Below are 24,976 nucleotides of genomic sequence, written 5' to 3' on the forward strand. Positions count from 1 at the left end.
TTTAACTATGTATTTTTTTATCGTGTTTTTCGATTCTTTCCTACTCAACCAAGACTATCATGTAGAATTGGTTGATACGTTTGAATCATAAATATCTTCTAAAAAATATATATTTTGATTGATACTCAAGAAAATAAATGATTGATCGATTGATGAATGGATGGATAGTGAGAACTTAAGCTCCCCCCTAATTGAATGCGATTATGACTCCAAAGATATGATTGATTGGTGGATGTATTGATAGATGGATGGATGTATTGACATAAATGACTGAAGGGCATTACCAATATTTGTATTTTTTATAAAAACAAATTATATGTATAGGGGGCGTTTGTGTGTAAAGACAATATCTGTATAACATAGAGATAATCGATGTTCACATGTATTGCACTTTGATATGTTTAGACGCTGGGAGTTCACTCCTAGAATAGTTAGTGACTATTATTAGTCTGTAGTAGTTAAAAAAATGATTGACGTAATTAGTTTGAGTATTTGGACCTTGGTCAATGGTCAATTATGAGCTGGATATATAGCCAATTAAGCATGGTAACATCGACCAACCACAAAATCAGATGTAAATGATGGAGTTTCACACTGATAGTGATTTGAAATATCGATTTTTCATAATTGAGGTGGTTATATTGGTGTGTTCCTCAACTCTCTTATCGACTATACTATCGTATTTGTAAATTCGAAATTCTAAAAAAATTTATCCTCTACGCATTACTTGAAAAAATGGGAAAATTCAACTTCACAATTCGTTGAATTTGGGCATAATCCGCCCAAATTTGATCGATTGAATTTAATCCCTTTTTTTTCCATGTAATGACATTCTTGTGGCATTGAATCATGTTTCTAGATGCCACAAGGTGATTCAAGAAAGCTTTCCTTATTCATCTTTGAAATTTTAATTTTAAATTTTGGAATATGATAGTCATTCAATTTCAAAATTAAACCTTGGATCAAGTAAAAAAAACATAAAAAATAAAATGAATTTTTTTTTTTAATCTTAGTTTTTCCATGAAATTTAGAGGTTGTAGTATTGGATAACCAATGTGGTAATCTATGTGAGTCCAACGGGCCTTACTAAGATTTGAAATCTTACTAAGTTAGTTAGGCTAAATTGATTCTAGGATTTCTCAGAGAATCATAATAAAGTCTCTCTCTTTCTCTCTCTTATCTCTTAGAAATGTAAGAAGGGCTTCCATTACATTTACAACTCAAATAGCACCACTGGGTGCAAATAATTCCATTTCATAGTCCAATTTCTTCAACTTCCTTGATTAATTGATCAAATAACTCACTAACTGTGAATCAACTCATGATCATCATCAAACCAAAAATTATAATTTTCCAAAAACTCTTGATGTCGTGTTTGATTGCAAAGAAAATATTAGTTGACAAATGATTTGCCATTTGTCAGGCAAATCCTTTTCTATTGTTTGGATACAACATGAAAAATTTTGTGAAAAATTATTTTTATTATTTAAATTGTATAAAAAAATAAAAAATATTATTTTAATTTGAATTTTCTGATAATTATAAAAAAACAATGATAAAAATCATTTTTTGGGAAAGATTTGAATTATTACACTCTAATTTCTTAAATTATTAGAGAACTACTATTGGCACCCCAATTTTTTTAGAGAGTTACTATTGTAACCTTACGTTTTAGTTATTCCACCCCAATTTCTTAAATTATTTATCACAACCCAATTAAAGATTAAAACACATTCTTCAAACATTGCAAATGTTTGGCTCTAATTATAACATTTGTTCAAGCACTTTTAATAGTTGTTTACAATTATCGTTTGGCTCATCTAAGATCCTAAACAAAAAAAAGAATATCAAATCTAGCAAATAATAAGATAGTTTCTTTTGGCATCTAAACTTTCACCTATTATTTTTCTTTTTTATTGGGGTGTAATCAATAAAATTTGGGGTGCTAATAACAGCTCTATAACTTTATTTATAAAACAAACATCGATGTAATTTATAATTAATTATTCAATCAGAAATTTACAAAAAAAAAAAATTAGATAAGTTTTTTTAATAAAAATAATTAATTTTTAACAATTTAAATATTTATTTTATAAATAAAATTATGATTTGTTTGATTCATTTTTTGTGTGCCTTTTATTTTGTTTAACTTCATTTTTAAAAAAATATTGATTTTATTTGATTTGTCGTGTGCTAGCAAATCAATTTCAAAGGGGATAGAGTAAGAAAATGATTTGCTGTTAATGAAGGAAAATCAGGAGTGTTGGCAAATCATTTTCTGTGCAAATTTAGAGTTTTTGACCCAACAAACACTGAATAATTGCCATTTTCACGGAATTTCAATTTCTACTTAATTTTTCATATAATCAAATACACCCTTAAACAATTCTCTATATTCCTTAATTTTAAAATTATCTAATGGGTGAAATGTACATTACATTATAATATTAAATCTGCATTATTATTATTATTATTATTATTAAAACTAGAAAAATGACATATTCGTTTTGGCAAAAACTTTGAAGCGAACCGTTTCAAAATTTGGTAGAACCTTCTTCTTTGAATTACAGGTGGCATATTCAAGGTGGTATTTCAAATATTGACGAAGAAGTAGGGATGTAAAATAAATACAAAATGACATGTGTCATGTTGTGAAGAGGGTTTTACAAATTTTTTGAACAAGACCGCTTGCTTCAAAGTCGGACTCATTTGTTTTTTATAGAGTTTAGTGTTTTCTATTGAGACTTAATAATATAAGTCCGACTTTAAAGCGGGCCGCCCACTTTAGAATACGAAGGAATCCTCCTCGTTACAAGACATATGGCGTTTTGAATTTATTTTATGCTCCTATATCTTCACTTAAATTTTAAATACCACCTTTAAAATTTTCACATGTAATCCAATGGAGAGGGCTCCTTCAAAATTTTGAAGCCAACTACCCACTTTAAAGTTTTTCCCCTATACTAATTATTGAAATTTTTTTTTAAGACACAGACAAGCAGTTTCCAAATTTTGAAGAAAGCCTCTTCATTAAATTACACATGGTATTTTCACTAATATTTTAATTTTAACGGAAATGTAAGACCGTTAAATAGATCAAAACCCCTCGTGTCTTGTAACGAGATGGGTTTCTTTGAAATTTTGAAGAGGCCTGTCCGCTTTAAAGTCGGGCACTCAATTATTGAGGTCGGTAGAAAAGTCCTTATTTTAAAACATGTGGACCGCTTTAGAATTAATTAATTAATTTATTTATTTATTGAGGCTGCTAGCTAGAGAAGTCCTCTTTGACAAGAGTGTGGGACCTTTGAACTAAGAGCAGAGATCCGAACAGCGTCCCGTTGCTAACTGAGGTCAAGTGGCATCTCATTTTATACTACGTGGCATTTTTGAGACCCATTGACTGTATGAATATGTAAACCATCCCTTGGTAGACCTACATACCAAAAATCATAGTATAAAATAATTAGTATGGATTAGAATTAAATTATTGAAAAAGAATTTAAATCTAGTGATTAGAAATCATTCTTAATACAATACTATAATCAATAGATGCACATCACCAATCAAATTGATGTTTTGTATGTAAATTCACCAAGGGATGGACCCCATGGTGAGTGGGTAAAAAAAAAAAAAAAAATTCATGTGCCATAAAATGGGGTGTCACCTGACCTTGGTTAGGAATGAGAGACCGTTACAGATCCTTACTCTGAAATTAATTTGCTATTGCTTAATATTACATATGATTTTAAAACTCAATTTCACATCTCGTTTAGTTCAGGTTTAGTATCGAGTCGTCTCGGATGAGTTTTTCAATATGTTTGAGATGTCTCGTTCAAAAAATAAAAAAATTGAACGTGAGGTATTAAATCTCGGTCAAAAAATTGACTTGTGAGTTGGTCTCGTTCAGCTTGGATACCGAGTTAACTCGGGAAATACGTCTCGGTCTCGGACGAGTTTTAAAACCATTCACATTAGTCTCTCTGTAGAGTCTGTACTGTCTGTAGTCTATAAAGTATAACCATTTCAGTGTTGGGGCGTTCTGTTTTAGAGATCAGATCACCTTCCCTGAGTGTGAGAGATAGCATAATAGCCATTTCATGGCAGAATCACTTGTATCTGCTTTTCTCAAACCTGCATTAGGGAAGCTGAGCTCTTCAATTGTAACAGAGTTTGAATCATTATGGGGTCTTGAGAAAGACTTGCAAAAATTGTCCAGTGTCTTGTCATCAATTGAATCAGTGCTCCAAGATGCCGAGGAAAAGCAAATCCACTCTCGCCAGGTGAGAGATTGGATGAGAAAGCTTAAAGATGCCGCTTATGATGCTGAAGACGTATTGGACGATTTTTCAACCGAAGCTTTGCGATCCAAAGTGGAAGCTGAAAATCAAACTAGCAAGTGGAAGCAGGTATGGGATTTCTGCTTGTCTTGTTTTGGTTTAAAGTCACTTCTACTTCGATGTGAGATAACTCATAAGATAAAGGAGATTAATGAGAGATTAGATGAGATTGCAAAAGAACGAAATAATCTCCATCTTCGTGAAGGAGATGGAGGAGGCTCACGTTGGAAGAGACCTGAAACCATCTCCTTGATACATGAATCAGATGTTTTCGGTAGAGAAAACGATAAAAAGAAGTTAATAGATTTGTTGGTATCTGATGGGTCAGTTGCAAATGAACTCTCTGTTATTCCATAGTTGGTATGGGTGGACTCGGCAAGACAACCCTTGCTCAGCTCATTTACAATGATGAGAGGGTTGAGAAGCATTTCGATATGAGAGCATGGGTTTGTGTAACTGAAGATTTTGATTTAAAAAGACTATCGAGGGCAATTATAGAGAACACTTCCAAGGAAATATCTAATCATAAGGAGTTAACCTCACTTGTTAAAATAATTCAAAAAATAGTGAGTGGGCAGAAATTTCTACTTGTATTAGATGATGTTTGGAACGAAGATTTCCATCAGTGGGAGCTCTTAAGTGCTCCCTTGCGATTTGGAGCAAAGGGGAGTAAAATTATTGTTACCACTCGAAGTAAAGAAGTTTCACGGGTCATGGGAACTATCGATGGTTATCCATTGGGAACTTTATCGGATGGTGATTGTTGGTTATTGATTAGAAAACGAGCATTTCCAAATGGGGATTGGGATGAGCATCGAGATCTAGTGGTAATTGGCAAGGAAATTGCAAAAAAGTGCAAGGGTTTACCTTTAGCAGCAAAGTCTCTTGGAGGTCTCTTACAGGGTAGAAGAGAAGAAAAAAAGTGGAAAGAAATATTGGATAGTGAAATATGGAAACTATCACAAGGAAGAGAAGATAATATCTTAGCTCCTCTGAGATTGAGTTATCTTCATTTGCCCTCACAAATAAAACAATGTTTCATGTATTGTAGCATATTTCCCAAGGATCATGAATTTGAAAAGGATAAATTGGTCAAATTGTGGATGGCAGAAGGTTTTATCACGTTCGAGGTGGGGGAAAGGGAAATAGAAGATGTGGGTTGTGAATACTTTGAGGAGTTGTTATGGAGGTCATTCTTTCAGTGTAAGAAAGATAAATATGGCAATTTGACGTATAAGATGCATGACCTGATTCATGATCTGGCACAATCAGTCTCAGAAGGTGAATGTTTTAGAATGGATGGTGATAAAGTATTTACTTTTTCTAAAAAGGCTCGATATTCATTATCCATCCCTCATAAAGAAATTGATCCAGAAATCTTTAAGCAGGTTCTCACATGCGAAAGGCTACATACTCTACTGGGAGCTAAGATTGAAATCGTCCCCACCCACAATAATCTATTCCAACGATTAATATACCTCCACGTGTTGGAGTTAAATCTTGGAAATGGAATCAAAGAATTGCCTGATTCAATTGGCAATTTGAAACGGTTGCGTTACCTTGCCCTCTCTTCTGAAAATTTCAAAAGATTGCCTGAATCGACGAGCAAACTTTTTAATTTGCAGACATTAGATGTTCGGTGGTGTGATGGATTTGTTGAGTTACCCAAGAATACACAAAATCTGATTAACCTACGACATCTTATTGTACGAAATGATTTCGATTGTCCAATTATAACGCCGAAGGGAATTGGGAGATTAACATGTTTACGGACACTGTCAGATTTCACTGTTGGTAAAGAGAGTGGATGTGAGATAGGACAGCTGATGAGATTGATTAATCTTAGAGGTCAGCTGCATGTTTCAGGACTCCAAAATGTGGTCAATGCAAAAGAAGATGTGTTGAAGAATAAACAATACATTGAGGAGTTGTGTTTGTCATGGAAGTATGATAATGATGATGATCGCGATGCAAGTGTTGCGGAGGAAATACTTGAAAGGCTCCAACCTCATCCCAATCTCAGAAAGCTAAGTATCTGGAGTTACAATGGTGAAAGATTTCCAAGCTGGATTGGGGATCCTTCATTCTCCAAACTGGTGAATGTTCAGTTGTGGGACTGTGAATCATGTCAAACCTTCCCTCCTCTTTGGCTGCTACCTTCCCTCAAGATACTTACAATAGGGGAAATGGCTAAAGTGAGCTATGTTTTTTGTGCTGATGGCATCATGATTACTAAGCCTGCTTTTCCATCATTGGAAGAGCTTTCTATGGAAACACTCCCAGATTTAGTAGAATGGGGTGGTGGCGCTAAAGAAGAAGATTTTCCTTGCCTTCGTAAACTTGTTATTATGGATTGCGAGAGTTTGATTGCTCTTCCAAGGTTTATGACATCTCTTTGCGAGTTATATTTGAAGGAATGCAATGAGAGTATATTAAGTTCTCTGTCTTACTTGACTAGTCTCTCCTCCTTGGAAATTGAGAGCTTTGAAAATCTAAAGATCATTCCCAGTGGGACATTCATGAACCTAAAAATGCTCAAAAGGCTTTCTATTTCTTGGTGCCATGAGTTGGTATCATTGGTAGAGGATGATGATGAAGATTGGAAAGACCTCCACTCTCTGGAAAGTTTACACATATCGGGTTGTCCTGAACTCATGGTTTTACCAGATGGAATGAAAAACCTCATCTCCCTTAAGCACTTGGAAATCACGGAATGTAAAAGACTAGCAACCTTGCCAGAGGAGGGACTACCCACCATGCTTCAATCTCTCAACATTTCCAGATGTCCATTGCTAACACAACGGTGCCAAGAGGAGAGTGGTGAAGATTGGCCCAAGATATCGCACATCCCCAACATACGATTTTGTGATTCTACAATAGCGGGTATCTTTCTTTACCCTTTGTTTTTTATTTTATGTATTTACTTATTATTTTTTGGGATTTGGGAGGTATTTCCAGCACATAATTTAGGAGTAGGACTACTGACTGTCTTTTTAAGAATCGGTTCTTGAGAACTGACTATACCCTTGGTGGAACCGACTTTTTTTAAAATTCTAGTCTGACCCAGTCGAAGCATTGGTCCAGTCCGGTTTTTAAAACGTTGATCAAGCCAACTGTCAGCCTACTTTTTTTTTAATACATAGTAATTCAAGTTTTTTAAACAGGTTTAGGGTAAGTGTAAGATTCTTTTCTATTTGCCTAATTTAGGAAGAAAACATGTAAGTTGGTTTAGCTGATGTGTTGATGGTGGCAAGTCTTATTATTATATACACACACCAGATAACTTTCTTGTCATCAAATTATAATTTTCTATAACTTTTGCATATATGTTTGTATATATGTCATTAGCTACAATTGAAGCTAATAATTTTCTTTTGAATAGTACTAAACGGACTCAAAAAAAGGTACTCAAATATACTCAACTGAGGTGAAATGTGCACAGAACCATGGATTTTTTTCCTTGTGTATATCGAGGAAAAAATCTATGTTTCTGTGACAGGCCACGTCAATTGAGTGTATTTGAGTATCTATTTTAGAGTCAGTTTAACATGGATCTTTTCTTTTTCAGGGGTAAATTAACGTATGTCTCTTTAAGTTATGATGATGCAAGTGATCAATAGGTACTCTGCTTTAATTTTTACCTAAATTGTATATATTATTTTTCATAAATATGTAACATCAAATATGCATTAATGAGTTTAATTCTTAAAGGATCTTTTCATTAAGGAAATTATGTTTGGCTTTCCCAAATATTTATTTGGGAAAAAAAAAAAAAAAAAAAAGAGAATTTGAAATTTTATGATGATGCAACTGGTTCCCCAATAGGTATTTGTCTGGTCCACCTAAATTATCTTATTTGTTATTTTTTATATTTTCATAAACAGGTACTTTTAGAGAGATTCTATTGGTACACCAACTTTTACTTACAACACAACAATCCTTTTGAAATTGAATGTCTGATCACTCTACATATAGATTGGTGTGTTACAAGTAAAAAAATTGATGTGTTAATGTAACCTCTCTACTTTTAGCAGTACTTTTCTTTCTTCTTTTTTATTTTTATTTTTATTACTGATTCAAGTTTTTGAAAAAGGTTTAACTGGTGTGTTGATGCATGGTAGCAAGTTTAAAGGTACTCTTCTTTGCATAAGTTAGGGAAGTAAAACATGTATAAGTAGGTTTAACTGATTTGTTGATGGCAGCAAGTCTTATTAGAATTTGTTTTTTTTTTTTTTTTTGAATTTCTCAATTTTTCATATCATTAAATTATAATTTTGCAATAACTTTTGCATGTATGTTCATAGTCATGCATTAGCTAATAACTTATTTTTTCAGGCTTCATTCATGATGCTACCTCTACAAGTGATGATTCAAGTGATTCTCAATAGGTACTCTGCTTCAATTTTGCCCTAAGTTATCTTCTCTTATTTTCATAAATGTAGAACATCAAATATGCATTATTGAAGTTTGATTCTTGAAGGATCTTTTCATTAAGGAAATTAAGTTTGCTTTCCCAAAATTTTATTTGGGAAAAAAGATGAAAATTTATATTTTATATTTTAAAATGTTCACAAAAAATTGGTGATTCATTGATCCTCACTTGGAACAATGGTTTTACCATTGATAAAAATCAACAATCCTTTAAAAAATTCTAGTTCTATTTGGACTGGATTGAGATCACTGTGTTGACCACTGATTCAATCCACTTTTTAAAACACTAATAACTAATGTTGGAAATGAGGTGATTTCTGACTGAATCTAGGTCTGGGTCAACTCTAACCTTCTTGGCTATCTCAACCCATGATTTGAACCTGACTTGATCTGCCACCCACAACCCAAACCCAACTCAATCTAGGACCCAAAACTTACTTGACCTGACCCACCATTCTTTCACTCAGTTGGGTCAGGTCAGGTTGGAAACTCATAATCCCAACTAGACCCATTTAACATCTAATAGGTAATTTTGACCTGACCCAATCCGGCAACCCAAAATTCTTAACCTGAATAGATCCTCGACCAGATTGGGTAGCTCGATCCTTCAAGTTAATCTGATCCGTTACGACCCTAACTCTTATGTCCTAGATCATCCATAAATAGGTCATGTGATTTTCAATTATTATGTTTTTACTACTTGAATACCTTTGAATTCTACAGGTTGTCAACTAAAGAGCCCCTTCAAGAATTACGAATATGTCGAGCTTCTGATTTCAAATCATCAAATATGAAAACTGTTGATGTTCTTGCTACTTTTGGACTTCGATGCAGTTATAAAGATCAAGTAGTAGGATTAAATTAAAGATCATTTCTACTACTAGTAGTGCTTGTTTTAGTTTTTAATTTGTTTAGTATGCATGGTGAGTAGTGCTTGTTTTAGTTTATAATTTGTTAAGTATGCATGGTGAATTTTACCCAAACATGAATCACATTTGTTGAATGTTTTGAGTTTCGTTCATGATTATGTTTTATTACTCATAAATTGAACAATTTAAAGTTATGGGTGGTACAACTCTCTTTGTTTGATACACATATCTTGTTGTGATTCAATCTTGTTACTTATTTCCTAGGTCCATGGGTTTACTATGTGCAATATCTTGGGTTGGCCTAAGATATCGCACATTCCCAGCATACAAGTAGGGGTGGCAATGGGTCCGGTCGGGTCGGATTCTATTCGTGTTGTGTTGAGGCAACGGTAAATGGGTAATAATGATGTCAAAAACTTAAATCCGAATCTGACACAATTATTAAATAGGTAACTTGACCTGACCCGTGTTACCCGTTCAATAAAATTCTAATCTTAAGTGAAAAAAAGTAAGTTCTATATCCACCACCAAAAATAAATACCATTAGTAAAAATAAAGCCACAAAACTATAAATCAATGTCTATAAACATAAATTAAAACTAAGTTTCACCACCAATAATGTACTATAGCCAATTATAGGTAAAGAAATTGGATGGCTACTAAACTTCCAAATTTAAAAGGGAGACTTGATTGGGCTCCCAAACTTGAGAGTGATGTATTGGGTTTGCCTTTTTTTTTTTTTTTTTATAATAATATACACCTTGCCTTCTTAGCAAATATATATTGTATCTAATACCAATAAATTAAATAATAGAAGGGAAGAAACTTAGCTCATATCAGTACTTAGGCCCCAAAAACTACTCTCTTAAAGCACTATAGGAGTCCCCTATTTATGAATATATAGGGGTTGACTTGAGACGAGTACAATGAGGATCAGAACCAGACAACCCCTTTAGTCAATCCCAGTTGAAATGCCAGAATCAGACTTTTTCTATATGCTTGTTTGTTTAAACTTATGCTTGCCCATGATTTATTACTTTTTTTAATCTTTGTATAGAACTTAGAGTATATTTTTCTTTAGTTTTAATTAGTAACTATTATTTCTTTGTTTGGTAAAAACCTTTTTAACTCGCCAATGTAAAACTTAACGTTTTACATTGCCGGTCCCAAGCCCGGATAAAGGAGGAGGGAGAAGGTTTAGATGTGTTGAAGTATGGCTTAAAAATCAATTAGGCCCAGTCCGAGTGTGTGTATTGTTGGGTCGGTCCAAGGTAATTTGGGTTGTGCTTGTAACTTATGTAAGTGGCCCACTCATGTGGTGCTTCTAAAAGGGTTTTGTTCTTTTGTTGTAATAAGTCTAACTTCAAGTCCAAGTCTTTTCTAGAGAAGAGAGTAGAAAAAGAAAGAAACCCAAAAGAGGAGAGGTTGAGAGGTTTGGGAAGATAGAGATCTAGAAGAAGGTGAATCTAAGTGATAAAGGGAGTCCTTGTATCAATTTGCCCTATTTTCTTCATAATGAAATCGAGTTCCAACACTCATACCTCTGTGGACGTAGCCTTTGGGTGAATCACGTAAATTCTCGTGTTGTGGGTATTGTGTTCTTACTCTTTTCTTTGTGTGGTTGTATATCTTCTTTGCATTTGCTACTATTAGTTGGGTTACCCTTCATTGCCATTATCAAACAAGGTCTTGGAAGGTGTAGCATATAAGGTGTTTGGTTAACTACCCAATAGGTGTTTGATCAAATTACTAAGTGAGCTTCACAAGGGTGTTCACATACACAACAAGATGATGTGTTTGATTTATTGATCATTTTGTGGTTGTTTATTGAAGGAAGAACCAAAGGATGGGTGACCAGTTTACATTGAACAACTTTGTAAAATTGATGTTACCAAGGTGTTGCAAGACACTACAACTATGGAGTGGTATCTGAAATACCACTACAGGAATTCGAAAGAAACTTGATGAAAAAGTAGATTGATCAAAGCACAACAATCCTAGATGTGCAAGGAGTGGTATGAGAGGGTAGTCACATTACTTTGAGAAAATTTATGAAAATTTCTAATATTATATCTTTGCAGATTGAGAAATAAACCACCAAAAACTTTCTAAATTGACTAAAAAACCCTCTTTCCGTGGTGCTCCAACTCCACTTTCAGTTGTGGACACTAGACACATGGTATTTTGTACAAGTTTTCATTTTAGGGTAAATTTTGGCATGTTCTCATCTTTTATTTTTCTTCTTATTTGGTTTTTATGGGACCTAATCTCCTGTTTATTCAATAATATATGATATGTGAATTAGTGTCTTGGGGACTTCAAAACTGTAACAAAGCGGAAGGGACCTTCTGGAAATGTTGCTTGTTATCCATTAGGTAAGATTAATGCTATGTTTCTTTATATTTTTGGAGGTACTTGTACTTGTGCAGATCAAGGCACGGTTTTGATCCTAGGTATGTGATCCTTACTTCTTTGGTGTGCCATTTTTATTATAAATTTTTAACAATTACATTCTTACTAGAGGTAGAAATAGAGATAGAAAGAGAACTAAAAAGAAGGGTTTTATTTTCTTTTGAGAGAAGTCTTGAGTATTTTCTAGTGGAGAGAGTAGAGAAAGAAAGAAAATTCAAGAGATGAGAGGTTTGAGAAGATTGAGATCTAGGAGAAAGCGAAACTAAGTTATAGAGGTGATTCCTTGTATCGATTAGTCCCGTTTTTCTTCATAGTGAAATTGAGCTCCAATGCTCATACCTCCATGGACGTAACCTTTGGGTGAACCACGTAAATTCTCGTGTTGTGGGTATTGTGTTCTTACTCTTTCTTTAGGTGATTGTTTTTTTCTTGATTTGCTACTATAGATTGAGTTTATCCTTTATTGCCATTGTTAAACAAGGTCTTGGAAGGTGTGGCATAAGAGGTGTTTAGTGAAATATCCAGGAAGTGTTTGATCAAATTACTAAGTGAGCTTCACTAAGGTGTTCACACACACAACAAGAATTACATGTACTTTTTCTATTTTGGTTGTTACTGTATTTTGCTTTGTTTTGATTGATTGGACTAAGTGCATGAGGATATGTAAGGGTAGATACTCTCATATTTACAGGCTTCTATATTGGGATTCCATGACATTTTGGATTCCCACAGATATGAACATAGAGGGGGATTGCCCATATCCTACCCATTAGATTCTCGTAGGACAGTTACATCAATGGATCCCATTTCTACATCAATACTTTCTAATCCTGTATACTTCTTTAACAATCTTTTAAAATCAAGTTCTACTATCAAAGATTCTGAACCATGTCAGAGCTCTATAGGATTGTCCAGCTGGAGTATAATTTTCAGGTAAATTAATTATTGAAATGATCATGAGACTCTTTTTAAATCATAGCTACAGACACCTTAGTATTCCTGATATGTATGTTAAGGTTTCTCAATCTATCATATTTTTATTTTGGCATAAGAAGAAGTGAAGTACAAATGGCTACAACAGATTGAAAATAAAATTCCAGTAAGAATCCCAAAAAACACTAACAATATAATCTATCTCTGGTACTTTATTGTTGTTTCAAGAAAAAAAAAGTCTTGAAGATCCAACATTAATCAGTAGATACTAAGGTGGATGAGTTGGATTGTACCATTATGTGTGCATGATCACCACGATAGCAAGTTTTGTCGAATGGGGGCTCTATTGAGTTGGTATAACCTCAATTAAAATGTTCAATTCAAGATTATCATTGATAGCATTTTCTAATAGGAAGTATAAAATAATTAGAATTTTCTTCTAAGCTTGAAGTTATATATTTCTTTATTAACTATTTGAAGAGTTTTTTAAGCCTCTGATTTGCAACTAGTAAAAGGTCCCTTCTAGTTTGAGCCGGTTTATACTTTTTTTTTAACCATAATTTCTACTGATTTATCTTCTATTTTCCTTTATTTATTTATTTTGGTTATTTTTTGACTTTATTCCTAGAATTGTTGGAGGATTATTCAAATGACACTTGTATTTTTCTAGATTTGTTCAAGAACAGTGGTAGAATCAAGGTAAAAACTTAATTAGATTGTACTAGTTTTCATATCCAACTTTTACATACTCCTTCTATAAGAAAATTATCATCTCCTTTTATCATCAACTATAGAAGTAATAGCATTTAGTTGGTTCACTTTAGAAAGCATTTCCTTGTAATAGAGAATATTTCTGATTTAAAATATGCAATAGAATCATTGAGGATTACTAATGGATACTACTCCTCCATCTCCAAAACTGGTGCTTCACAGTCCATCATTGCTTATTTTAGAAATTGCATTGGCATAGCTTCCTTGTATGTTGGGGCTCTTATTTGACAGACATTCTAATGCTTTTAGATGTCAAATAAGTTTTTATTTATTTATTTATTATTTAAGGCCTTTGACTGATAAAAAAGGCCCTTTGTTGTTTCCAAACTCTGTTTTAATTCTTATCTTTTCTTTCATTTTCTTGTGAGGTGCCATTGCTATTCTCTTATTTCTCTACGGAAATATCTCCAAATAAGAGTGAAAGTGCTTCTCACATTTTCATTTAAAATTATCATAGTAAAGGTTTTGTAGAATTTTTTTTCCCCTATATAATTTTTATGGTTTCATGTCAATTCTTATAGTTTCTTGCATTGAGCAATGGATAACATCAGGCTCCATTCAGAGAGATTGCCAAAGATTTCAAAGGAAGAAAGGCATGCTATAAGCAAGATTGGCTTCATTCAGGCATCAGGTATTTCTTTGTCTGATTTAGAACAGTGTAAGGCTGGAATTATGCTTAGTGAAGAGAGATTTCACAAAATCAATTTGCACTGCTTTATGACGATAGAAAATATGCAGAAATGTTCTATACAAAAAGAGAACCCAAGTGTTTTAGGTTATATTTGGTATGTAAGGGTGTCTTGTAAGTAAGTCGATTTTGAAATGAACGAAAGTGTGATGAAGTTTCAATACACAATATAGAAGATCATCTCTGTTTGATTCCCATCATAATAAAACTTTCAAAGAACCCAAATGCACATAAGTCTCAAAAATCCAACTTTTTTTACTCTCACTGCGTACAATGTAGATGATCATCTCTGTTTGAAAAATTGTATTCTTGCACTAAATTCAATGGAGAAGCTGGGAGAGTCATCTAAAAAGTCTCTCATGCCAAAAATGGATGTGAAAGGGTCCTACATGAAGAGAGTCATGCTGGAGTGACCTCAAGCTGGAATCTCATATTGCACTTCTTGACGTGAAAGTGAATAGGAACCATAGATGCTTTTTCACCCGTATCTTGATGAAAATCATCTATGGTTCCCATACACTTTCACGTCAAGAAGTGTGATATGAGGTTCCAGCCTGAGGTCACTTCAGCACTATTCATATGAAGAATGTCCCATTATCTAGTGTTGGGCTCCAATTGTCTGATCTGGAAGGATGGAGAAGTGTCTTACATCCTTGACTTTTTTTCCTTATCATTTGTAATTTATTCAACTAATAATGGGACCTAATCCATTGAATAAGAGCAAGGAGAAGTGGCATCAATTCAATTGATATTGCAGATAAGATTGCTAATGTGCAATGCCGTGAAAATTTATTATGTATATTGAGGAATTAAGTCAACTATATTAATCTGCTTTCCTATTAAGTTTAAAATAAAAATATTAAATGTATATGTAGCCTTCGACTAAATTGCCACTGATCCAGAAAATCAGTATTTGTGATTTGATAGAAGTATGTATAAAGTATATTGCATATTGTTTATTTAAATAAAACATAAAATAAACATCATTTATACTTTAAATCCATCATCAACAAGTCCTTATCAGACCCAAATCCTTGATCCATACCTGGGGTTATTTGATTGACTGGATCAGATTTTTGGGTCTGATCTGATTCATTTACAAGATAATCTCATATAGAGCATTTCACTTTTAAGGCTATCAGATTAGGATTTTAGGATTTGGTCGCCTTTAAAACTATATTCAAAGTTATCCATCTTTCTCTATCTTGCCCATTTCTCTCTTTGAGACTCTTTAGTGGTCATTTAAATTATGAAAAACAAAATAAATTGTTAGCTAGCTTAAAAAAATTTCTTTATATTACTACAATCTATCCCTTCTTTATTTATTGAAGGTTAATAGACATTGTGTATCAGTTTATTTTGGTGATGGTTGCTCTCATTGACAATACTACTTTTGCAAACCTATCCTTCAATTTGTATTATTTGCAGACAACAATGTCACAAAGTAGTCTATTCAACCATTCGATTGACATTTGGGAATTTAGTCCAGACTCGTTCCAAGAGCTTGTGACTTTTATTTCTTAGTGGATTTTAAGTTTCAGTCACCACTTTATCACCAGGTATTATTTACTTCAATTTGTTTACAATTCTCATTATTTCCACATTGAACTCTTTTCCTCTCATTATTCATCATGATTGACGTTATAGAGTCTTTAAGAAAGGATAGCTTATATTATTAATGATATGATATGTTTTGAAGTTCGAACATACGCTGATAGCAAAAGCATGTGACTTTTACATGCTTAGAGTTTTTTGTGATAACTGATTCTAGTACGACTGAATGCGATCTAGTATCTGAACTCAAAACAATGTTGAATATTTTTCTTTAGAGGTGGAAGTTATGGTTGTTGGAAAAAAAAATTAATGAGAGTAATTCGATGAAGGAAGAAAAATAACTTCTAGGCTCAAAAAGATTCGATCTCTTTTAGACAAATATTCTCTCCTATTGGTTGAACCAAAGTACACAAGGGATCAATGAACAAATGCCTTCAAGATACAAAGAAGTCTTAACTCAATTTACTAAATCAGATTATGTACGATCTAATTTAGCTTAGAACACTCGAAAAAATAAGAAACTGATGATGCCTAGATCTTAAGCTTAGAGAGAGGAGAATACATAATTTTTCAGTGAAGAAATCTGAATTCTGATTGGCTTTTTATAGCCATTTTTGTGTCTGTTGACCAAGAGTCATGATTTAATGTCTCTTGGTTTAATAAACATTAGATTGTATCTTATCTGAGATCTAACGATCCAGATTGTACCCTATCGAAGGTATGTGTCTCATGCCTTTTAACTAACGTCTTTAATTAAATCTGTTCAATCTAGTGGCTCTGATCGCGTCCGATTAGTTGCCATTTGATCTAACGGATCCGATCGTTCCTGATCGGATACCAATCATGAATCAACACATCTGATCGTTTCTGATTAGGTACAATCATGAATTAACGCATCTGATCGTTCTGATCAGGTACTACCTTGATCCAACGCATCGGATCGTTCTCGATCCGGTATTATTTCGATCCATCGTATCCGATCGATTCCCGATCGGATACTAACTTGATCGTGCGGTGCTGAACGCACCCGATCCATCACACGTGACGGATCAACCACAACCGTTGGATGGTTTCGTATCCCGAAAACTTTAAGGCTCCACAGCTCCTCGTGTACGTGCGAAGTGCAAAGTGCGCCTCAAAGCGCCCAATGCATCCTAAACGCCCAATCGCCCCTTCGCACGTGCGCGTACGCGGGTGGTGCTTCACACCATCTCGAAGTACTGGATCAAAGCCTAAAGGTGTGATACAAATACAACTAACTATGTTGACTATTACTTATAAGGTACACCACTTTCTTACTTGTAAGCGACGTAGGACTAAACCTTATATACACAATAATCTCAAAAACTAACTTAAGAAAAAACAAACCAATAAATCATAAAAAATCTTATTTTATTTTGAAAATATTTAACAAATCCCCCACTATTTCAAAATATAAATAGTTAAATATATATATATATATATATATAAATATAATATAAAATAGCTGCACCACTTAAGTGGCTGCCTACGTACCCAAATAGGGATCAAGCTTCTGTAGTTCTTACAACTAAAGAACGATTAAACGATTACATCAGTTTATAGAAAAAATTGGCATCATCGTAGAGATTAGTACATAGATGAGAGGTATCTTTTGGATTTGAATCTTCACTTAGTGTAAATATTCAGAGCTTTGTCAAGGTGCTGTGGTGAACGTATCTTGAACCAATGACCCTTAGAGACGAGCCGGATTCTTCACACATACTTTTCTCCATGAGGTTGAGTTTTCTATTTGCTTTGCACATTAATGTCCATGCGCTATATCCTATTTTCATGAGTGCTTTTAGAAACGGTCTAGTTTTCATAGGAAACGACCTGATTTCCTCACTCATATAGGTAAATTCACTTTAAGTGATTCTGCGAGTCATTAGTTAAAATTTTAGAACTTATTAAGGATTTGCATCTATCCTTTATCTTGCAGAAACCAACACTAGATTTAGAAAGTGGGGTAAATTAGTTTTAGTGTCCTGCTAAACCACTTATTTGACTTGTTTGTACCCATTGAACTTTGTCTATCTATTTCAAGACAAAAGTTGGGTTCCCATCAAAAGTGATTGATTTATTTTATAGACCTTAGCCCCATTCCTTTAGAAGTTTTAGATATCATATCTCTTGGAAGTCCTTTAGTTAAAAGATCCGTTAAATTCCTATTGGATTTCACATAGTCGACTGTAATTACTCCACTTTTGAGTAATTGTCTCACAAAATTGTGTTTAAGGCTTATGTGCCTTGATTTTCCATTGTACACTTTACTTTTAATTTTGTACAATGTTGCCTGGCTATCACAATTGATCATTATAGCTGGAGTGGGTTTCTTCTATAATGGTATATCCATTAATAGATTTTTAAGTCACTCTGCCTCTTTACATGAATTTGTCAATGCTATCATTTCTGATATCATGGTAGAGTCCGAAATACAAGTCTGCTTCTTAGATGCCCAAGAAATAGTAGCTCCACCTAACGTAAAGATCCAGCCAGTTGTAAATTTTGAATTTGACTCGACATTATTCCAACTTGCATCACTGTACCCTTTAAGTACATTTGGATATCCTTGATAATGTAGTCCATAGTCTAAAGTCCCCTTCAAGTACCTTAAAACTCTAGATACAACATTCCAATGCTCGGTACTTGGATTACTAGTAAAACGACATAACACACCTACTACGTGTGCAATGTCAGGTCTTGTGCAATGCATAGCATACATAAGACTCCCAATAACACTGGCATATTCTAATTGAGCTTTAGCACGACGAGTGTTTTTGATTAATTTGATACTAGGATCCATAGGGGAAGGGGCTGGTTTATGATCAAAATGACCATATTTCTTTAAAATTGTCTCAATATAATGAGATTGTGACAAAACCATTGCATTGTCTTTCCTTAGGATTTTAATTCCTAGCATTACGTCAGCCTCCTCTAAATCTTTCATATCAAAATTAGTAGATAGAAATCTTTGGTTTCTTCTACATATTCAATGTTAGTTCCAAATATTAACATGTCATCAACATAGAGACAAATAATGACACCAACATTATTTTCAAATTTACAGTAAATGCACTTGTCAGCATCATTTACTTTGAAACCATGAGATAAGACTATTTTATCAAATTTCTCATGCCATTGAAGATGAGCTTGCTTTAAACCATAAAGAGATTTAATAAGTTTGCAAACTTTCTTTTCTTGACCAGGTTTAACAAAACCTTCCAGTTGCTCCATATAAATTTGTTCTTCTAAATCACCAGTTAGAAAAGTTGTTTTTACATCCATTTGATGGATAACCATTTTATGAATGGAAACAAGAGAAATAAGTAGTCGAATAGATGATATCCGAGCTACTGGAGCATATGTATCAAAATAGTCTATCCCGTGTCTTTGTTTAAAGGTTTTAGCAACTAATCTAGCTTTAAACTTATTTATTAATCCATCTGCGTTCAATTTCTTCTTAAAAATCCATTTACACCCTATAGGTTTCGCACCTGGGGGTAAATATGAGAGAACCCAAGTCTGATTAGAAATAATCAAATTCATCTCATAATTAATGGTTTCTTTCCAAAATAATGAATCTCTAGAGTTCATAGCCTTAGAAAATGTAGAGGGTTTATCTCTCTCTACATTTAATAAGAACCTAGTAATATTCTTGACTTCATATTTATCTCCTTCACTAAGATAAACTAGAAAGTCAGGTCCAAATGTGCGTTCAATTCTAGCTCTCTTACTTCTCCTAAGTTCAGGATCTTGTTGATCAGAACTTGGGTCACCACTAGTGTTATCTTGAACATGTTGATGAATCTATTTAGGAATAGAATTTTCAGAAATTGGATCATGAGGATTTGACTTAGTCAAATTCTCAAAAAATTCTACATCTACAGATTCAATGATATCACCAATTTTCAGATCTAGAAAACGATAAGTTAGGCTATTCTGAGAATAACTAATAAATACTCATTTGTAGGTTCTAACTCCTATCTTTGGTCTCTTAGGACTGGGTTTTCTTACATAGGCAAGACACCCCTACACTTTGAGTCGATTAAGATTAGGCTTCCTTTTGAACCAGAGTTCATAAGGGGTAACATTATTTTTCTTTGTTGGAATTCTATTCAAAATATAACAAGCAGAAATAATTGCTTCACCCACTAACGAGTAAGATAATCTTGAACTAATAATCATAGCATTTACCATTTCAATTAAGGTTCTATTCTTTCTTTCTGCAATTCCATTTTGTTGCGGCGTGTAAGGAGCCGCAACTTGATGGATAATGCCATGAGTTTCACAAAACTTAATGAACTCATTTGGATAGTATTCACCACCCCTATCAGAATGTAAAATCTTAATTTTATGGTTAAGTTGATTTTCAACTTCTGCCTTAAAGATTCGAAATTTATCAAAAACTTCATCTTTAGTTTTCATTAAATAAATATATGCGTACTTTGAATAATCATCAATGAAGGTAACAAAATATTTATTGCCTCCACGTGTTTTACTATTAAGATCGCATACATCACTATGAATAAGCTCTAAGATAGTAGAAGTTTTTTTAACAGATTTAAAGGATTTTCTAGTTACCTTAGATTGAACACATGTTTGGCATTTAGAAATATTCTCGAAGTTACACTTAGGAATAAGTTCTAGATTAATCATACGTTTAATTGAATCATAATTAACGTGTCCTAATCTACCATGCCACAAACATAATGAATCAACAATATACAAAACAGAAGAAATTTCATTATATAAATTTAGGCGTATTATGCCATTACAAGAATAATCATGTCCCACAAATTCATTGTTCTTGGACAAGGTAAGTCGATCCGATTCATACACAAGCTTGAAACCTGATTTATTAAGCAAGTCTTTTGACACGAGATTCTTAGAGAGTTCTGGAACATGGAAAACATTGAAAAGAAGTACAGTTTTTTCAGAAGTGAATCTAAGACCTACAGTCCCAACTCCGCAAAAGTTGGAAAGAGAACCATTTGCCATTTTCACTTTTGTACCTTTACCACAAGGTTCATATCTTGTGTAGAGAATTCTATCATTACAGAAGTGATATGTTGCTCCAGTGTCAACCCACCAACCACTTTTGTTTGACACAACATTTGCAAGTGAACTAGTATGGGAAACTGTTGCAACCATTGGTTCCTCTATCACTACTGTATTTGCTTCTTTCTTGAATTCCTTCTTTTGATGTCGGCATTCTTGTGCATAATGACCAGTCTTATTACAATAAAAACACTTACTGTTTTTCTTCTTGTTTTTATCAGATTTCTTCTTGAAGGAGGAAGTTTTCTTAGGTTTTAACCTAAAATCAACTTTCTTAGGCTTATCACTCTCAATCAAGTTAACTTTGATTTTCTCTATTTCTTCATCTTTATGTTCTCTATTACGAACATCTTCTTCTATACGAAGGTGACGTTGTAGTGATTCCAAAGTATACTTCTTCTCCTCATGCTTCATCTTTTTCTTGTAACTTTTCTAGGATTGAGGAAGCTTTGCTTGAAAATCTTCTGGAAGATCGATTCCGACAATCTTAAGATCCCCAACGATTAATTGAAGTTCATGTACTTGTGACAGAACCGGTTTGTCGTTAGACATCTTAAACTCAAAATAATTACTAATAATTTTTTTTTGATTACTTGCCTCTTCTATTTTGTATTTATTTTCTAATGCTTTCCAGAGATCTTTAGCTGAGTTAACTGTACGGTAGATATCGTAAATCGAATTGGAGAGAGCATTAAGAATGTAGTTTTTGCATAGTAAATCATCCGCCTTTTGTTTTTTACGCTTTTATTTCAATTCCGTACTGTCTAGATTATCATCTAGAACGAGGTTATGTTTAGTTTAGTTAAGAAGAACAACACTTTTTGTTGCCATCTAGTAAAGTGTTGTCCATCGAAACGATCAAGACGTGACATATCTTGATTCATCATTTGGAGAGAATGAAATGTCGAAGCCTCCATCGAATAAGAGGATATTTGTCTAAAACTGTTGGAAAAAAAAATTAACGGGAGTAATTCGATGAAGGAAGAAAAATAACTGCTAGGCTCGAAAAGATTCGATCTCTTTTAGACAAATATTCTCCCCTACTGGTTGAACCAAAGTACACAAGGGATCGATGAACAAATGCCTTCAGGATACAAAGAAGCCTTAACTCAATTTACTAAGTCAGATTATGTACGATCTGATTTAGCCTAGAACACTTGAAAAAATAAGAAACTGATGATGCCTAGATCTTAAGTTTAGAGAGAGGAGAATACAGAATTTTTCAGTGAAAAAATCTGAATTTTGGTTGGCTTTTTATAGTCATTTTTGTGTCTGTTGATCAAGAATCATGATTTAATGTCTCTTGGTCTAATAGCCGTTAGATTGTGTCTTATCTGAGATCTAACGATCCAGATTGCACCTTATCGAAGGTATGTGTCTCATGCCTTTTAACTAACACCTTTTCGTTAAGTCTATTCAATCTAGTGGCTCTGATCGCGTCCGATCAGTTGCCATTTGATCTAACGGATCCGATCGTTCCTGATCGGATACCAATCATGAACCAACACACCTGATCGATTATGATTGGGTACAATCATGAATCAATGCATCTGATCGTTTCTGATCAGGTACTATATTGATCCATCGCACCTGATCGTTCTGATCAGGTACTACCTTGATCCAACGTATCGGATCGTTCTCGATCCGGTATTATTTCGATCCATCGTATCCGATCGGATACTAACTTGATCGTGCGGTGCTGATCGCACCCGATCCATCACACATGACGGATCAACCACAACCGTTGGATGGTTTCGTATCCCGAAAATTTTAAGGCTCCACAGCTCCTCGCGTACGTGCGAAGTGCAAAGTGCGCCTCAAAGCGCCCAATGCATCCTAAACGCCCAATCTCCCTTTCGCACGTCGTACCACCTCGAAGTACTGGATCAAAGTCTAAAGGTGTGACACAAATACAATTAACTATGTTGATTATTACTTATAAGGTACACCACTTTCTTACTTGTGAGCGATGTGGGACTAAATCTTATATACACAAAAATCTCAAAAACTAACTTAAGAAAAAACAAATCAATAAATCATAAAAAACCTTATTTTATTTTGAAAATATTTAACAATGGTTTCACCATAAAGTCTCAAGGGTTACTACTCTAGTCTCATGACTCTTGACGAAGAGAAGAGCCTGCCATCTCTTTCTCTCTCTAAATCCTTTCTTTCTCAATCACCCAACTTCAAGAGGAAGATGAAAATACCAAACTGAGCATTTGACCCCTCCATATGGTGCACACTAACATTCAGCTTGAGTGCTGGTTTCTGGCAATGAACTCTTAATGAAATCTAGGAACTTTGTATAGGACATAGGGAAAAAGCCTGGAGAGGTGCATTCCTCTCTGATGTCATGGTTGTAAGCAGTCATATTATAAGCCAAAGCCATCTTATTGGCTGGTTTTGGCTTTGTCAATGGTGCCAAGCCAAAGTTGAGTATGCCCGTCACCCACTAGAAAACTAGTGTGTCATAATAGTAATGATATACTGTTATTTCATTGTCGATATTGTGTAATATTTCTGCTTTGATTATTATTTAACTCAATATTTGGTTTATTGCTTTCATTTTTAATATTATTGCTTTCTAACATTTATACTATTTTTTTTTTTAATGTTATTCCATACAGGAATTATGTCGTCGATGGAGGATTTTGAAAACTCGACACCCTCGACTCCTACACGAGATAGTCATCCGAGCTCGTCTAGTACATGTGCTTCAAATTCTGATCGTTTTGTGACTCTAATGGATAGAGATGGTCCTAAGGGTACATTAGGTGATATTCTTGTTGGTGAGGTGATTAGATGGTTTAGGGTGTTAGAGAATAAGATGCATTGTATTAAGATGCATGAGATACACTGTATCATTGTTAATGTATCTCATCACAAATGGAAGGTTGTGATGGAGGATATTCTAGAATATATATTGATAGTTAGAATATATTAATTAGGATATTCTAGAATATTTATATTAGGTAGTTTTTATATATCTTGGTTGATGTAATGTCTATAAATACCCTACTGGGGCTTTTGTACTAATCATTCAAGAATCTCAATAGAATTCGATTTTTTTATAGACATTACATCAACCAAGATATATAAAAACTTCCTAATATAAATATTCTAGAATATCCTAATTAATATATTCTAACTATCAATATATATTCTAGAATATCCTCCATCACAACCTTCCATTTGTGATGAGATACACTAACAATGATACAGTGTATCTCATGCATCTTATTCTCTAACATAGGGGTCATTGCGGTGTCTTTTAAGATTCCTGTTTTGTGAATTTTTTTGTTATACATTTTCATATGTAATTTTGACTTATATTAGTTAAATAGGCAAACTTTTATGTAACGCATTACATTTTATTTTGTTTTGTTATATTGTTCTTTCATAATATGGATTGAATATTAATTAGTGTAGATGTGATTGGATATGGTTGTCTATGAGATTAGATATGAATATAGGGATTTGGATGTGATGTGGCAAACCTTTATGTTACATTAGATTGTTGTTTTTTTATTTATTATTCTTTCATAGTATGGATTGAATGCTAATTAGTGTGTATGCGATTGTATGAGTGGATGAGATTGGATGTGTATATAGGGATTTGGCAGGTGCTGGTTGAAGACCATTTTTGGGCATAGCCCTGACAAATAAATAACTCTATTTCTGCCCAACAAAATTGTGACGACCTAGAGCCATCGTATTCATCGTCAGTTCTCAGATTTCTATGGTTGAGAGCTGTCGAATTTACATATTCGATGGTCCAAAGCGGCCATTTTTTTATAATTCAATGGTCCAAGCCTGACAGCCTTAGAGCCGTCAACTACATTATCAACAAGGACCAATTAGTCAGGCTAATTTGATGTGCAAGGCCGTTGAATACTAGA

General features: G+C 33.8%; 1 pseudogene across 1 annotated transcript; it reads left to right on the forward strand.

Moving 5' to 3' along the window:
- Positions 1-4,002: 4,002 nt before the first annotated feature.
- Positions 4,003-24,437, forward strand: LOC147410165 (putative disease resistance protein RGA4; annotated as a pseudogene). Its single transcript, XR_015175651.1, has 5 exons — positions 4,003-7,220; positions 8,673-8,725; positions 9,492-14,384; positions 15,870-16,000; positions 23,705-24,437. The product of XR_015175651.1 is annotated as a putative disease resistance protein RGA4 (transcript).
- Positions 24,438-24,976: the final 539 nt, after the last annotated feature.

This window comes from Akebia trifoliata, chromosome 2 (assembly GCF_017979445.1).
Source record: "Akebia trifoliata isolate Shusen 1 chromosome 2, ASM1797944v1, whole genome shotgun sequence".
NCBI lineage: Eukaryota > Viridiplantae > Streptophyta > Magnoliopsida > Ranunculales > Lardizabalaceae > Akebia > Akebia trifoliata.